The sequence below is a fragment of the Triturus cristatus genome, chromosome 6 (assembly GCF_964204655.1).
Source record: "Triturus cristatus chromosome 6, aTriCri1.1, whole genome shotgun sequence".
NCBI lineage: Eukaryota > Metazoa > Chordata > Amphibia > Caudata > Salamandridae > Triturus > Triturus cristatus.
In genome coordinates, this window is record NC_140589.1 from 876,381,605 (window position 1) to 876,399,106 (window position 17,502).

Sequence of the window (17,502 nt, forward strand, 5' to 3'; positions counted from 1 at the left end):
GCAGGCAGTAGCACCTCAACGGCAAGGCCAGCTGAGTATGTTAGAAACGTAGAGGGCGGAGCTGAAAAAAGAGGGCAGGAAGGGGTGCTGACAGAACTACCACAGCAAGGCTGGCAGCTGCAAAGATGCAGTCTGTCAGAGGTCACTGGGCAAGAGGCCTGGAGGATTAAAGGCCTTGAAAGCCATCTCTTCAAGAGACCAGGGGCAGTGTGTGTGTCTTCCAGCCTTTGGGCAATAGCAGCAGCTTTGTGAGTGCTGTGCCCCAGACCAGCTAGGGTGCTGAAAGCCATCTCTTCAAGAGACCAGGGGCAGTGTGTGTGTCTTCCAGCCTTTGGGCAATAGCAGCAGTTTTGTGAGTGCTGTGCCCCAGACCAGCTAGGGTGCTAGCACAGCTATGCCAAAATAGAGCCTTGGACTGGGAAGCAGGGCCTTCTAGGCTGTAGGATTATGATTTGTGAAGCCAAACCTGGCACTTGCTGTTTTAGCATATTTATCTCCTTTATTCTGGGTACTGCAGTTTTTGGGAACAAGAATAGAAAATGTGATCCGTATATGCAGGTAGAAACAGTAGATACAGAGATAGTTGGATGGCCGCTTATGGTGAACTTTGTCTGCAGAAGGATTTAGAAACATGAAATGAACGTTTATAGTTACTTGTTAATCCTGGGGGAAATTAAATAAGGACTCCTTCCTTGTGTTGAAAATGTATTGTATCACTGTTTATGCACATTTCTGTTTACCCCACATGCGATGTTCTCAAAGCTGCAGTTATTTTACTAACACTGTTCTCAAAGCTGCTTCCCAGAGAGAGTTTACGGTTGAGTCAAATGCAAAACACAGTGCATCTTGTTTTAAGGACCCATACATTGAACCTTAAATGCTGTTTGAATGAGACATGTGAAACATAAATATGAATTGAATAGAGTTACTTTTGATGTCTTGCCTTAATATAAAGTATTTGTCCTAAAGCACAACTTTTAAAAGTAGCGTGTACACGGAGGCCTGTTTGTTTTGCATGTAACCCTGACTTTAGATACACGAAGTATCTTACCCTAGGAGGTAGAAGAAACAGTGTTAATAAAATAGTGTTCCTGGTGTCCGTTAGATAAGCTATACACACAGTAAAACATAGGCAAAAAAAAATAATGTAACAGTAATTCGGCGAAGGGAGGGGGAGGAAGGAGACACAGCGGGGAGACGGGGAGAACTGTGCCCAATGTCCGGCTGGGTAGGTGACGGCCGAGGGGGAAAACCAGGGCAGATCTACTCTATAGCTGTCTAGCAGCTCCACCGGGCATCAGCCATGTTGCTCAGGTCTCAGCGGTCAGGGATAACAAGAAAAACTGTTTTTCATGGTTACATTAGTTACAGTTACATAGTCAAGCACAAAGCAACATGTCCCCAATAGAGGAATAGAGGAATGGAGGAGGGTATGGAAACAGGAGTCTGGGAAGCATAATTACATCAATTACAGACTTCACGTAAAGACATAGGAGAAAACAGAAACATGAGATGCGGGCGAGGGAAGGGAACACAACTGGGCGACGAGGAAACAAATGTCAGATGTCTGGCTGGGTAGGTGACGGCCGAGGGGGTGAACCAGAGTCAAACTCCTCTATAGCTGCATAGGACAGCTCCACCGGGCATCAACCAAGGTTGCTCGGGCTCCGCTGTAAGTACAAAGCAGCTATGGTATCCGCCCAGGGGGCATCTTCAAAGATCCATCGAAAGGCACCGGTCCTGGTGTTACTGGGAAGTGCCGTCCTCTACGTTCTCCAGCTCGCTCCCTGGACAATAGTGGTGAGAAAAGAGGTGGAAGGAACAGGTTTGGCCTGCTTGTTGTTTGGTTTAGGCTCTTTGTCTGCCATGGTTTTTGCAGGAGGAAGGCTACTAAGGCGGCGCTGAGTAGATGCCAGTTTTGGAGAGAGTAAATGCTAGGAATATACACCACATCGCCTAAAGTCTGATGGCCCGTCTGAAGTAGGGCTGAGATTGGAAAAGTTCCAGTGTAAAGTTATTGCGCAGCACCTAGTACAAAGCAGTAGAAAGTAGATATTTGTGCTAGATTGTTGTGGCTACCAGGTGGAACGGGTAGAGAATCGGCAGGATCCAGCAAGCCAAACAAGCATGGACGAGTAGGTCTGATTGGGACAGGAGCCCAGACCACATCGCCTCGTGTGTGGACATCATTATTGGGTGAGGCAGAGCCCTCCAGTCTTCCGAGTTTGGACCGTAAACATTTTCTTGTCTCCACTTTCCAATAAAGATAAAAGATCAAACAGCGGATATTTTTACAGTGATTTTCTGCTAATAGCATGTTGATCATCATGTATTTGAGAGTGATTTTAAAAGAGATAAGTGAACAAACTGCAATGTTTCAAATTACAAATATGTTCACAGTGGTCAAGTTGCCCTGGGCTTTGTCTAGCCTTTCCTAGAATGTTAACCTTTGCGTTTTGGCAAGCAATGTAAGTATGGGCTCAAAAATCCCAACACATTCGATGCTTCTGGCTAAAAAGCAAGGGCTGGCTGAAGGTGCCAAACATGACATGGTGCCAATTGCCAACTGTGTATGATAATGTGAAAAAAGAAAGACAAGCGTCATCATCAATTGTTCTCAAATGTTTGCACACCATCTATAGTTTTTCACACTTTTTGCCCTCTTTGCTTTATAGTGTATCATTAGATTCACACATGGAATTTAATATCAGAAAAGTTAACACAGAACATTGTTTTTAAGACTGTTGTTTTAAAATGGCCCTGTATCCTGCGACCCCACAAATAAATATTTGGCATGCTTTGTTTTGCAATGTATATATTATATGGTATTTGGAAAAACGCTACTAAATATCAGTTTTGTCTATATGTGTTACATGTTTTGCCTTCAAATCCCCACTGCAGTTATTCAGCTTGCTTGCAGTATTTAACATTTTATGTGACAAAAATATGGTTATCATTTGAGGATCAGATCACATGTTTTTTTTTTTATCCACACATGCCCTTGTGAGGGAAGCACTAACAAGTGGTTTAACACCATACATAATTACCACTGTGTAGGTTCGGCCCCACCTTCCATTAAAACAACATTTTGTGATTTGCATATAACCTTTCACCCCGTGGACAGATCTGCACAGAATTCAACAGTATACTACATATATAAGCATAAACATAAAGAACATTAAAAACAAGACACCATACAATTTATAGGTTTAGCAACCCCTTTTCATTTCTCTTCATTAAACAACTGGATAGGTCACAATTCCTTATTCCAAACACATGATGTGAGTAGAGAATTAAATTCTTAACATTCATAAGAGCTTCGTTGGTATCTCTTGATGATTTTTTTTTTTTACAGGTAACCTTTAAGGGTTAAAGGGATCTTTAACGTGCTGGATTATTATAAAGTACTGGAATATTAGGGAGAAATATATATTTGATTGGGCATGCTTATATCCTATTTTGGATGAGGTATATTAATGAACAATACAGTTAATACAAGGCTCACAACTCCATTTTGAGACGGGGCTTCCATATCTCTCCAAGAGGTTGCACATATAAGTTGTATGGTGTTTTGTTTAATAGTCCGCATAATTATGTGTATATATGTATTGTCATTTTTATTGACGGTATTACATTTCGTATTCTTTATGTGTTATGCTAGTTTGTCTTTTGCACATTAGTCTGATTTTATTATCTTTGGGGCATATCAGCAACAACCGGTGATAATTATCGCTAAGCGCACTTAGCCCTAGGATAATTATCGCCGGCTAGCGTGGATTTTTATCGCTGAGATAGCGTGCTATTAGCAACGCTTATCTCAAAAGCGATAAAAATCCTAGCGCTAACTGCCAAACGTGAGATTATCGCTGGAAACCCAGCGATAATCCCACGAAGTTTGGCGATAGCTTGCTGATGGGGCCTTACATACTTAGCCATGATATCCACCTTCCATAGGATATCATGGCTAAGTCAGTTTCAAAGCAGGCATAAGGAAAGTAGCGATAACAGAGGTTATCGCTACTTTTCTTGTCGCTATGCTGCTTTGCGTGAGGCTTGATAATAGGAGAAATGTCGCTTAGCGACATTTCTCCTGTTATCCTGGGGAGGAACGCCCACTTTGCATCTAATTAGAGATGCAAAGATGGGCATTAGGAATTCAGGCGCTAAGGCAAGGTTTCACGCGATAGCGTGACCTTGCTAATATAGCGATAAAATTATCGCCGCTTTACAGACAAAAACGGACGCAAAATCGGCGATAATTTTATATCACCGCCTTGTAGATATGCCCCTATGTAGTTTTATTCGATCTAAGCGGAGCTTTGTTATTTGCCTCAAAATATAGGCACAGTATGTTAACTACTCGCTCGGAAAATCAGATTCCAGGTTAAAACTGAATTTGTAAACTTCCGAAGGACTGTTTGAAACAGTCAGATTTTACCTACAATAATCATCTAGGATGACCTTCACCCGATTCCATGTATAGGTATGCAGTACAAGTTGCACTTTTCTGTCAATTGAATACAGAAATAAAACAAGTATACGTTTTGCCTGCTTTAACAAGGTTCTTTCATGGGTGCAGTTTTATGTCCAGCAAGTTAATTTAACAAGGAACGAGATGAACATCAGTTCAGCCTGCACTGTGACAGACCACCCAGGAGCGGTTTACACTATTCCGTGGCGTACTCGTTAATACACAGTCCAATGAAACTCACGTAGATGCTTATGGGCGTTTCCAGCTATGGGTGGGCTACTATTGAAAAATTCTGGGGCATATTAGCAAAACCAGCGATAAAATTATCGCTGTTTTAGCGGCAGGAAATGGTGATAATGGAATTGCTAATATGCGTTATAGAATTCCAATAGAAGCCCAGGTTGTATGTGCAGGACATCTAACCTGGGCTTCTAATGGAATTCTATAACGCATATTAGCAAGCCCATTATCGCCGTTTTAGCGGCGGTTTCCTGCCGCTATCATGGCGATAATTTTAGCGCCGGTCTTGCTAATATGCCCCTCTGGTCCTTAATCTCCCTACACAGACAGACAAATGACTGGAAAAAATCCTAACCCATGTTACGAGGACATGACAGCTCGTAACAAACATAGAACAATGCAAGCTCATTTTGTGCATAGAACACAATTCCCCTTTCTCCACATCCCACCCACCCCCACAGGCCGACCTTGCATTTGTCAGCAGTGATCTAGCAGGTAAACCCTCCTTCTCAAAAGTGACTTGCCTCAAAATGATTTTTTTAACCAACCTGTCCAGGCCGAGAATTAGAGCAGTAAATTGACTGGGTCAGAGCATTACTTGAGCACTCATTTTTTTTGCCAGATCCTATATGGCCACCTAGAGAGAGACTAGATGTGATCCCTTCTGCCAAGACACCAACTTCAGTTTCAGAGATTGAAAGCTGGCCAATCCACGCAGTATAACAGGAAACTACAATACACGATCAGAAAACAGAGAAGACTGAAAGTAGTCTTGAGACCTAAACATTTAAAAGACATTGCAAAATATAAAATGTATGTATGTATTCATTTTTGCAGCTTTATATAGCGTGAACACGGTCCCTGGACCGCACTCCCGATCTCCCCCCACACTGGCTCAGCAGGGTCCTTAAGGGTCACCAGAGTTGTTCTCTGTGCTGATTGTGCTAGCGATTGGCTTCCCCGGCCTAGATAGCTCACCCCGTCCTGATTCCTTACCCATCCTCTGTAGTTCTTTCGCCGTGTTAGGGCGCTCAAGACGTGTGTACTTCTGCCTTAGGATCTCCGCTCCGGTTGCCGCAGCACTGCGACCTCAGGAAGACTCGTAAGGCCTCACCTGCATCCCGATTGATTCATCTACAGGGAGGCACCCGTCCTCGACGTGGGGCTCAGTAACCTCAGGGCCGCTTGTCTCCAATTGCGGGCCTCCTATATCAGCCCACCATGTTGGGAGCACTCTGTTTGGGCCGCCGCTCGCGACTGAAAAAAACAAAGGTTTCAGGGGCGTTATAGTTAGGAATTGGCATTTAAAAAACCTTAGAAATTCACTGAAAAAAACATAGGTTTCAGGGGCGTTATAGTTAGCTGGACATTTCCCTCGTACAAAACCCTAGAAATTCCCCTGTTATAGTTAGTTCAGCTAACTATAACTTACGCCCCCGCAATGCACTGCTGATGACGTCACATATGACATCACTCATGACATGGTCAGTGACATCACTGATGACATCACTGATGACATCTCAAATTACATCACTGATGACATCACTGATGACATCATCCACTGAATGTGTGTTTTTATGAAAATTAAATATGTTTAATATATATAGGGAAAGGCCTGTTGAAGAATGAATGGGTGTACAAGTGTGTGAATGGATGATATTCTAGGTGCGTAACTGACTCTATAAGTGAGTCATTAAATGTATCTTACTGCAGACTAGTGACTAAACTGTGTGAATGTCTGTATGTGTCTGTGTGTTGGTGTATAAGTGGCTGCATGGTTTTGTGACTAGCTATATGAGTGTCTATATGGGTTATTGATTGGTTGTCTTTGTATCTGTATGGGTGCCTGAGTGTTTGTGTGGGTAGGGAGTGTGTGACTCTGTGCATAGATGTGTGAGTGGATGATTCTATGGGTGCATGGTTTTAAGAGTGCAACTGTGATGGACTGTATGGTTGGGTGAGTGTATGTATGAGTGTGTTAGTGATTGAATGTATATCTCAGTTGTAAATGTGTCAGTAACTACATATGTCAAACGCAGTGTATATGTGTGTAAGAGTATATAACTATCTTTATGTGAGAGTGTGATTGCGGGAGTGGCTGTATGGATGAGTGTGTGCTTGTATCAGTAATTGTATAAGAGCGTCAGAATTTGTTAGTATTTTTATGAGTAAGTGAACTTGAGTGTGTTTAACTGTATAGGTGAGTAAATTGGACTGTGATTAATTATTTGCATGACTGACTAGGTGTGTCAGTACCTCAATGGATGATTGGCGGTATGTGAGTGTCTATATAGGTGTATAAATGCATATAATAGTCCTGTACGGAGTGACTGTAAGTATGAGTGACTGTACAAGTGAGTGAGTGGAGATGTATGTAGACCTAAGAGTCAATGAGTGGGTATGTAGTTATTGGTATTGGAGTATCTATGGTTTTCAAAATGGCAGTCTGAAATTTTGAGCCGGTGTATCAAAGGTTATATTAGGGTGTGAGAAGATGCACTAATTTATCACATGGATGACATCATTAGTGATGTCATCAGTGATGTCATTTGAGATGTCATCAGTGATGTCATCAGTGATGTCACTGACCATGTCATGAGTGATGTAATATGTGACATCATCAGCAGTGCATTGCGGGGGCGCGAGTTATAGTTAGCTGAATTAACTATAACAGGGGAATTTCTAGGGTTTTGTACGAGGGAAATGTCCAGCTAACTATAAAGCCCCTGAAACCTATGGTTTTTTCAGTGAATTTCTAAGGTTTTTGAAATGCCAATTCCTAACTATAACGCCCCTGAAACCTTTGGTTTTTTCAGTGAATTTCAAAGGTTTTTTAAATGCCAATTCCTAACTATAACGTGCATAAAACCTATGGTTTTTTCAGTGAATTTCAAAGGTTTTTTAAATGCTAATTCCTATCTATAACTTATCTCTAAAGATATCATGTTTAATGATTTTCATTGGATTTCTATATTTTTCAAATTCAGTGTGTCAATTTCATTAATGATGTTTTTTTGAAATTCTTTTTTATCACCATTTTTTAAACTTATTTTTCAATTAATTCTTTTAAAAATTAAAAAATATTATTTGTTTTTATTGGGTTTTTCAAACATATTTTTTTATATTTTTAAAAATATTTTTTTAACTATATGTTCAAAACTTTATTTTATATATTTTTTACCCCATGTTTTTGGATCCGCTCACCCTATGCGCACCGTTCTCGATCCCTACACGTTAGCATCCGCGCATGGTATGCGTTGGGTGCGTGTTTAGTGCACGATCGCAATGCGACCGGTACGCGACTCCCAGCCTATACGCGACACGTTCGATGTACGTAATGCGACGTTTACGCGCTTCCGCGATGTGTCATCTGCGTCTATGACGCGGTAGGTGCGCGGATCCTGCGAAATATTTAACATTTAAAAAAACATATATATGTATTTCATGTGAATATTAATTGAAGACAAACTAAACTAGTCTTAAAAGTAATATATTTTTACATCTAATCCTATATTTTTTTTTTATTCAATTTCGCGGATGCGCGCTAGGTGCGTAATGTGTAAGCGCAGGGTGCGCGGATCCCATGTGACCTGCAAAACAAGAGATTTGATTGGTTCATTACACTTCCTATTCTAACTATAGAAAGACCCCACCCAATTCAATCATTCTTCTTTCACCTTCTTTGGAAGGGCATCTCTTTGCAGAGAAGAAGATTTTTGGGACTAAGATTTCACTTAGCTCTAACTTTTTTCAACCAAAAATGGCTTCAGGGCAGCAGACATCACCTGCATCTCCTCATACATCTGAGGATGAATTTCTGGAGGAGACACCACGCACACCACATTTTTCATCTGTGGTGTGGACATTTTTTACTTTTCCCGAGGGGCAAACGAAGACCAATGCCACCTTGGTCACGTGCAAGATTTGCAAAAGAGTGCTATCTCGAGGGGATCCTAACAAGAAATACTCTTGCGGGACGGCTAGCATGATGAAGCACCTGAGGACCCTTCATCCTAACAATCTTGCACGAGAAGAATGCCGACAGATGAGAGACACTCCTGCTCCTGCGCCTTCCACCTCATCGCAGCCGAGCACTTCAAGAGTGCATCCATCAGCCCAAAATTTGTACATCCGTCCTCAATTTCAATTTTTAAAAGTGCTCTGCACTAAGTGCAATGCGACTTTGTGCTACGGTGAGCAGTCGATCGATCTGATCTGCCGCCGCCAAGAAAGTCACAATTGCTAGTTTTTTTTTTTTGGTTTTTTTTGTTCCCTGAAGTTTATTGTTTGGTTCCTCCTGTTTTTTTTTTTGTTTTTTGTTTTTTGCAGAAAAACCAAAAAAAATTAAAAATTGTTCAGAAAACCCCCCAAAAAACATAAAAGAAGAAAGAAGAAAAAAAAAAGTTCTTCTAAGAACTAACTTTCCTGTTTTAAAAAAAGAGCTACATTTCTTTGTTAGTGTGTGAAAGTTTAGATGAATGTATGTGTAGTACGTAATTGACTGAATGAATGCATTAGTAGCGTATGGTGAATGTATAAGTGCAGAACTGTGAGGAAGTGCTGCAGCATCACACAGTAACCTCTTTAACTGCAGTGTGCTGTAGTACTTCCGAAGCACAGGGATGCAACATATGTACATAAATATGTTGCAAATCTATGCTTCTCTCTGCACAGCTGCTTAAACTGCAGCCATGTGGTGACACAGGCACCCTTGCACCATAGTGGAAGGATATCTGTGTCATGTGCTGTTTTTCTGCAGGAAAACACACCTTCCTGCACAAAAACAATGATAAAATGCATTTTTCTCCTTCAATGTATGCTGAACATTTCAGCATGCATTGAAGATATAAAAATATGGAGAAATGAAAATAATTCTCCTTGTTGTGCTTTCCTACAGCAATTTTAGAATGGTGCAGCATTCACACACATATCGAGATTTATGATTTCTGATAAATCTAGACATGTGTCTTGTTCTATGAGTATTCAGTACAATCATGCACAACAACACTTATAGAACACCCTTTCAACGCAAAGTGGTTTGCATAATGAGGTTGTATTTACATGGAGTATAAAAAGTGCACAGAGTGCCTTTTCCTCTCTTTGTAAATATGAAAGAGTGTCTTGCGCAATAACTATGTTACAAAAAGTGACATATTTCCGGTTTTAAAATTCCTTGCGAATGATAGAAGGTAAGCACAGAGTTTTGTCTGCAAAGATGTTCAAAGAAGAATGATTGAAATGATTGCGGTAATTCAATAGGTACAAAGGGAAATATTATGAACCCCTTGCAGGTCACATGATATCTGATTATGGTCAGATTTCAAAACTACATAGGTATAAACAGAGTGTTTTTACAAACGTGTTTCAACTTTGTAGCTTCTTGCAGTCCTCCTCATTCTGCATATTGAGACTTAGTTAAACTTACCTTCACAATAATAGGAATAAAAAATGGTATACATTTTTTTCAGATTTTCATTGCAATCTAAATTCATATAAATTGCTTATTTTAAAATTTGGATCTGTGAAAGAAAAGAAAAAAAAAATTATAACGTAATAATAAATTTTTTACAACACCGCATCATAATTTCCACAAAGTAATTTGTTTGCCTTTTTTTGCTGTTCCCAGAATATATTGAATTTCACTAGAAATAGTGATTTCAATCGTACTCATCACTTAACAGTGGGCAAAAAAAAACAATCAGAAAGATTGTTAAAAAGAAACCAACATGCTATTCTCAGTAAAATACCACAAGATACAAATCACACATATATAAAATGCTTCTGGCTAACAAAATTTTATAAGTTTCACTTACAAAAACTGTAAATGTTGTCGCTTTAAAATATTCACCGAATCTAAGGATGAATTTTTGGAGGTGGCACCACGCCCAAAACGTTTTTCTTCAGTGGGGTGGAAATTTTTTACTTTTCCCAAGTGGCAAACAAAGACCAATGCCACCTTGGTCACGTGCAAGATTTGCAAAAGAGTGCTGTCGCGAGGGGATCCTAACACGAAATACTCGTGTGGCACGGCAATTATGATGAAGTACGTAAGGACCCTTCATCCGAGCAATCTTGCACGAGAAGAGTGCAAACGGATGAGAAACACTCCTGCTCCTGCGCCTTTCTGTGTTTCTTTTCTTTTTCTTTTTTTTCTGGCATGATTTCTCTATTTTAACGTTGAAAAACAGTATCTGTAAAAAAGAATCACAAATAAATGTATATTAATAACTTTCAAATGTATACTATTCCATTACTGTACAAACACATGTTATATAAAAACTGACTAAGAAACTATAGCCCTGAACCACAAGTGTGACGATGGTTAAAACACTACATGCATAGTGCATACTACTTTGAAGCAGTTCATGCCGTTAAAGCCTACCTCACTAAAAGACTACATGCTAACTGACTGAATGATTACAGTACTATAAGGAGACACACTGGGTGAGTAACAGGGTGTTTGCTAGAAGTGTATGAATACTGACTGGAGAATTGAAGGTGTGAAAGACAACTGTGTAGGTGGGTAAGAGGACTGCATACATAGTGGATAGGCGTTTGAAGCAGTCCATGTGCTAAGGCCTGGCTCACTGCATGAGTACTTGGGTACTGACTGAATGATTAGAGTACAGCAAGGAGAGTGCCTGGGTGAATTAATAAGTGGTTGGCTTTTGGCACAGTGAATGGATTAGTACTTGGTACTGAATGGGTCACTAGAGGAGTGCAAAGGGAGTGACAAGATGTTTACTGGACTGTATGGATACTGACTAGGGAATTCAAGGTGTGAAAGACAAGTGTATAGTATGTTAGAAGACTGCATGCATACTGCATAGACATTTGAAGCAGTCTGTGTGGTAATGTATGGTTCACAACATGAGTACTTGGAAACTGACTAAATCATCAGACTACTGCTAGGACAGTGTCTGGGTAAACCTTTTACATTTTCAGTTCTGGCGCAGTGAAGAGAATAGTACATGGTACTGCACTTTAGTGTCAAACCCTGACTCATTTTATCAATGCATAAGCAAAGACTAGCTTCTAATGCTACTAAAACTTGACAACATGACCGGTTTTAAAACAGTTATCTCTCAGCAAATACATGATATTACCAAATGCTTCTCTCACAATCCTTACCCAAATGAACACAGACTCACAGTGTGATTTTAGACAAGCAACACTATCCTAGGAGTTTACCAAAACTCATTCCCTAGTCTAGAAGAGGTAAGGGTACTGCACACAATCTACATATTTAAGTACTGCACTTTAGTGTCAAAGCATGACTCATTTTATCAATGCAAAAGCAAAGACTGGCTTCTAATGCTATTAAAACTTGACAACATGACAGGTTTTAAAACAGTGATCTGTCAGCAAATACACGATGTTATCAAATGCTTCTCTCACAGTGGTCCCCAAATGCACACAGACTCACAGTGTGATTCTAGACAACAACCACTATCCCTAGGAGTTTCTCAAAACTCATTCACTACTGTGGAAGTGGTAAGGGAACTGCACACAATCTACATATTTCAGGACTGCACTTTTGTGTCAAACCCTAAATCATTTAATCAACGCATAAGCAAAGACTGGCTTCTAATGCTACTAAAACTTGACAACATGACAGGTTTTAAAAGAGTTATCTGTCAGCAAATACACAATGTTACCAAATGCTTCTCTCACAGTGGTTCCCAATTGCACACAGACTCACAGTGTGATTCTAGACAAGAACCACTATGCCTAGGAGTTTACCAAAACTCATTCACTATAGTGGAAGTGGTAAGGGAACTGCACACAATCTACATATTTCAGGACTGAACTTTTGTGTCAAACCTAACTCATTTAATCAAACCATAAGCAAAAACTGCCTTCTAATGCTACTAAAACTTGACAACAAGACAGGTTTTAAAACAGTTATCTCTCAGCAAATACAGAATGTTATCAAATGCTTCTCTCACAGTGGTTCCCAAATGCACACAGAATCACAGTGTGATTCTAGACAAGCAACACTATCCCTAGCAGCTTACCAAAACTCATTCACTACTGTGCAAGGGGTAAGGAGACTACACACAATCTACATAATAAAGTACAGCACATTAGTGTCAAAGCATGACTCATTTTATCAATGCAAAAGCAAAGACTGGCTTCTAATGCTATTAAACTTGACAACATGACAGGTTTTAAAACAGTTATCTGTCAGCAAATACACGATGTTACCAAATGCTTCTCTCACAGTGGTTCCCAAATGCACACAGACTCGCAGTGTGATTCTAGACAACAACCACTATCCCTAGGAGTTTACCAAAACGCATTCACTACAGTGGAAGTGGTAAGGGAACTGCACACAATCTACATATTTCAGAACTGCACTTTTGTGTCAAAGCCTGACTCATTTAATCAAAGCATAAGCAAAAACTGCCTTCTAATGCTACTAAAACTTGACAACAAGACAGGTTTTAAAACAGTTATCTGTCAGCAAATACACGGTGTTAACAAATGCTTCTCTCACAGTGGTTCCCAAATGCACACAGACTCACAGTGTGATTCTAGACAAGCAACACTATCCCTAGCAGCTTACCAAAACTCATTCACTACTGTGCAAGGGGTAAGGAGACTACACACAATCTACATATTAAAGTACAGCAATTAGTGTCAAAGCATGACTCATGTTATCAATGCATAAGCAAAGACTGGCTTCTAATGCTACTAAAACTTGCCAACATGACAGGTTTTAAAACAGTTATCTGTCAGCAAATACATGATGTTACCAAATGCTTCTCTCACAGTGGTTCCCAAATGCACACAGACTCACTGTGTGATTCTAGACAAACAACACTATCCCTTGCACTATACCAGAACACATTTCTTCATCGAGAAGGAGTACTACATTTTAGTGTAGAAACATAACTCATTTCACAAATTCATAAACAATGACTGTTTTCTAATTCTACCAAAATATAAATACAGCACAGTTATCTGTCTGCAAACACATTAAAAACACAAATGCTTATCACAGAATGGTTTCTACATGCACACACACTGTCAACAAGATTGTAGAGAAAAAAGTACTCCCTACACTTTAGCAGGAGAAATACATTAGTCTGATCAAAATCAAAATAGTCTACATACATCCCCTCACAATTAAATAACTCATCTTTCAAGTTGTTTTGTAGATTAAGAAGTATATCAGTCACACACCAGATATCAGTCACACACCAGATTTTCTTATACAGAATCTCTGCACTGTACACTTGTCAGCAGAACCAAAGAATGGCAAAGTTTCCCTCTCATTTCCCACACATATACATGTAAACATCAAATCACATTCCTTCCCACATAAATTCAAAAGCAAACACACATTTCTATTGGTTAAACATTTCAACCCTTTCCAAATGACATACATTTGAACCCTTCCCCCAATCTGCCTTCTGCCCATTACCATAGAAACAGGTCATGGAACACTGTACTGAGCACACAGGTCACAAGTTCAGCACACAATGTTGCTAATCAAAACAGCAAGTGTGCTTGACTTTTCAACATATCAGCTTATCATATATAATGTTCCTTTCAATCACTTTTTGTTAACCAATCAGAATAATGCGTTTAAAAAACAGAAACATGCACCCTAGTTTTCAGTGTAGAAGGTTGTCAAACAACCAATGATTTCTTGTCTTTTTTCAAAACTGCATCTTAGCCATCATTTTAGAAACATCTTACTTTCCAAACTGCCATTTCATTTACAGAGACCATCTGAGTGCATCCAGACCTCCATTCAAGATGCTTAGAGTGTGGATTGTGGGAAACAGCTATATTTTCTGGAGCCAAAGGTATGCAGAAAACAAAGGCATTCACAAAGACCTAGGTTTGCCAAATGTAGACATTAAATGGATTGGACAGAGAGGGTTAAAGTGGCACCAATTGATGCCATTGGTGAAATCCTTCATGCATATCCAACACCCTGACCTCATAATAGTGCACTGTGGTGGCAATGACCTAGACACTTTGACTGGGGTAGGTCTGGAAATCTTTATGAAGGACACCTTTGCAGAACTGATTTCACTTTTCCCCAAAACTGCCTTTGTGTATTCTAACATATGCCAAAGGCAGAAATGGAACTGGTCCGATCATTTTTGTCCACAAATTGAGAAAGCTAGGAAACATGTGAATAAATCTGTTTCTTCTTTTCTCCGAGACTATAGAATGGGGTCCATTTACAATAACAATCTGCGCTTTCATATGCAAGAGATGTATAGGAGAGATGGAGTACACTTTACTGATGAAGGAAACAGAGTCTTCCTCAACAGCTTTAGACTCTGTATAGGTACTTACTTATAAGTACCAAAAACTCTCAATGAACACAACGGCTCTTTTTAGAGCCACTCAAGAACAAAACACTTAAGCTTGATCTTTATCTCCCAAAAATTTCAATTTTTTTTTCCTTGGATCCGCGCACCCAACGCGAGAGAATCCGTTCACCCAACGCGTTAGGATGCGCGCACCCTGCGCTCATTTCGCCGTTTCTTTTTTTTTTTTAAAGGGGGCCCCAGGGGATCCTTCTGGGACCCCCAAAGCACCTCTAGAGGGTCAGAATATTTCCACTCTGCCCCCTTTATATGGTTTACACACTTATTCCCCTTGCTTCTTTAGCCTCGCTTCTACCGAGGCAGAAAATGGCCGCCAACAGTTCCTGCTTTGGAATGTAGACAGACACACGACAGTCAATTAGCATTCAGCACGCGATCGGGAGGGTGCGCGCTCGGTTCAGGGAGGGTCCGCTTACGGTGCGGGTAGGGTGCGCGGATCCTCCCCGGCCATAGATATCACAAACTTTTTTACCCTAATTTTCTCAGGAACTACTGAACAGATTCACACCATTTATGCAAAAGGCACGAGTCTGAACGGAGGACTACCTCTTTGCCAAATTTGGTGTCATTCCGTTCAGCGGTTCAGGCTGTAGCTGCGACAACAGATCCTGTGGGAAATTGCATGGGGAAAATGCGTTTTGGGACCCCCCCTTTTTTCTCGGCCCCCGCTTGACGAATCACCACAGAACTTTCAGGTAAATATTTAATTACCGGTACTATTTTTTATGCGGTAAAGTCTTAGTGAGAATAACTCAGTAAAAATAAGAGGCAGAATCCGTGGTATTAGAGGGTTTAAAAGGCTTTATTCCTATACAAAGGAATACAATTCGAATTGTAGGCTTTCTATTCCATCACCACGAAAGTTCAGGAAGGAAGGGCATACATTATTGACAGATAAGCAGTTTTATAGAAAATGCATTACAGTGAAACAGATGCAAGAGGCGTAACAGCTGATAATACAGATAAACTGTGCATACGTAACTAATAGAGGCGTATACATGGGTGTAACTAAAATACGTCATTAAACATGATGTCACAAATGGGTGGATCCATAAAAGAATCCTGCAATGTCAGCAGAAATATTTGGCAGAGATGCGCGTGCAGCCGCATGACGTGTGATTGACGTGCAACTAGAGGGTGAAGGGGACTTGACATTTAGCTCTACATGTGGAGACAGAAGTCTGGGGGTCATGTCAACCTAATCCCAAATCATATCTAATATCCTATGTTTAAAGAACTGTGTTATCCAAAAGGAAAGGTCTCTTAGGATAGAATCTATTCTATACTGACTGTTAGTGCGTGTACAAGCGTCTAAGTGTCTACATGAGATGCGAGGGGGTAGGAATATTCCATGGTAACAGGGCTATGAATTACTTGCATGAGGGCAGCGAGGCCTGGCCCCTTTGCACGGTAGCTGAAGGAATGTTTACCTAAACTGCTAGACAGGAATGCATCGGATGAGGAACGGAGTAGATAATCTTGAAGGTGAAATACAGTTTTTGGCAGGCAATATGCTGGATCAGGCACCGTTAGCCGCGCAGGGAGTAGGACAAAGTTCATGGACACAGATGCAGGCTCAGACTGGAGCTTTTCAGAAGCAGAAGACAGAAAAAGGCTTGATGGCAGAATTCAGGGCCTACTCGCCTGAATCTGTAAAATGTGGAAAGTGAACCACATAAAGTCGGTGGCCTTTCATACTTAGGAATGGAATATCTGACCCATTCATGGCGGATCTGAAAGAGGACATGTTGACGGTGGACGCACATGTATTTGCGTCTTCAAAACTGGAACTGGAGGGAACATACATGTACTTATAGCATGCACATGGAGCCGTTGGGGTCTACGATAGGGGACATAACTGATCACAAAATTCATATTTCCTCATTCCCTCCTTGTCCCCTACGGACCCTCAGGAGATATCGATCTTCATCAATCCATCGATCTGTTCATATAGCATCATTTGTTCTTCTTTCTTCTTCCGGGATCTTGAACGAAAACTTGGATGTGGGATACACGATGTGGCACACAGACCACAAATCGCTGGCCCACATTGTAGACATAAACAGCAACTGAATAGTATGAGGAAGCCAATACCTAGGAAGGATAGGATTCTCCATCCCCAGGCTGACAACACGCCCCAGAACCAACCGGACCAAGTCCAGGTGCCTGGACTCTGGTGTATCTGGCTTATAATCTTATGAAGGCGGGTTATGGCTTTATATACTGACGGCGAATTTTCTGGTATGAAAATGCAGCAACTTGATCCGATGACCCTACAAGCTCCGCCCCTATCGGCCAGGATGACGTCAAGGACAAGACGATTTTGAAGCACAACAATCCGCATAGCAGACTGCTCTTCTGTTAAATTGCCTAAGGCGGAGATAGTCTCGTTCACTACTGCTTCAAGGGTTCTGGTTAATCTACGTATCAGTTTAC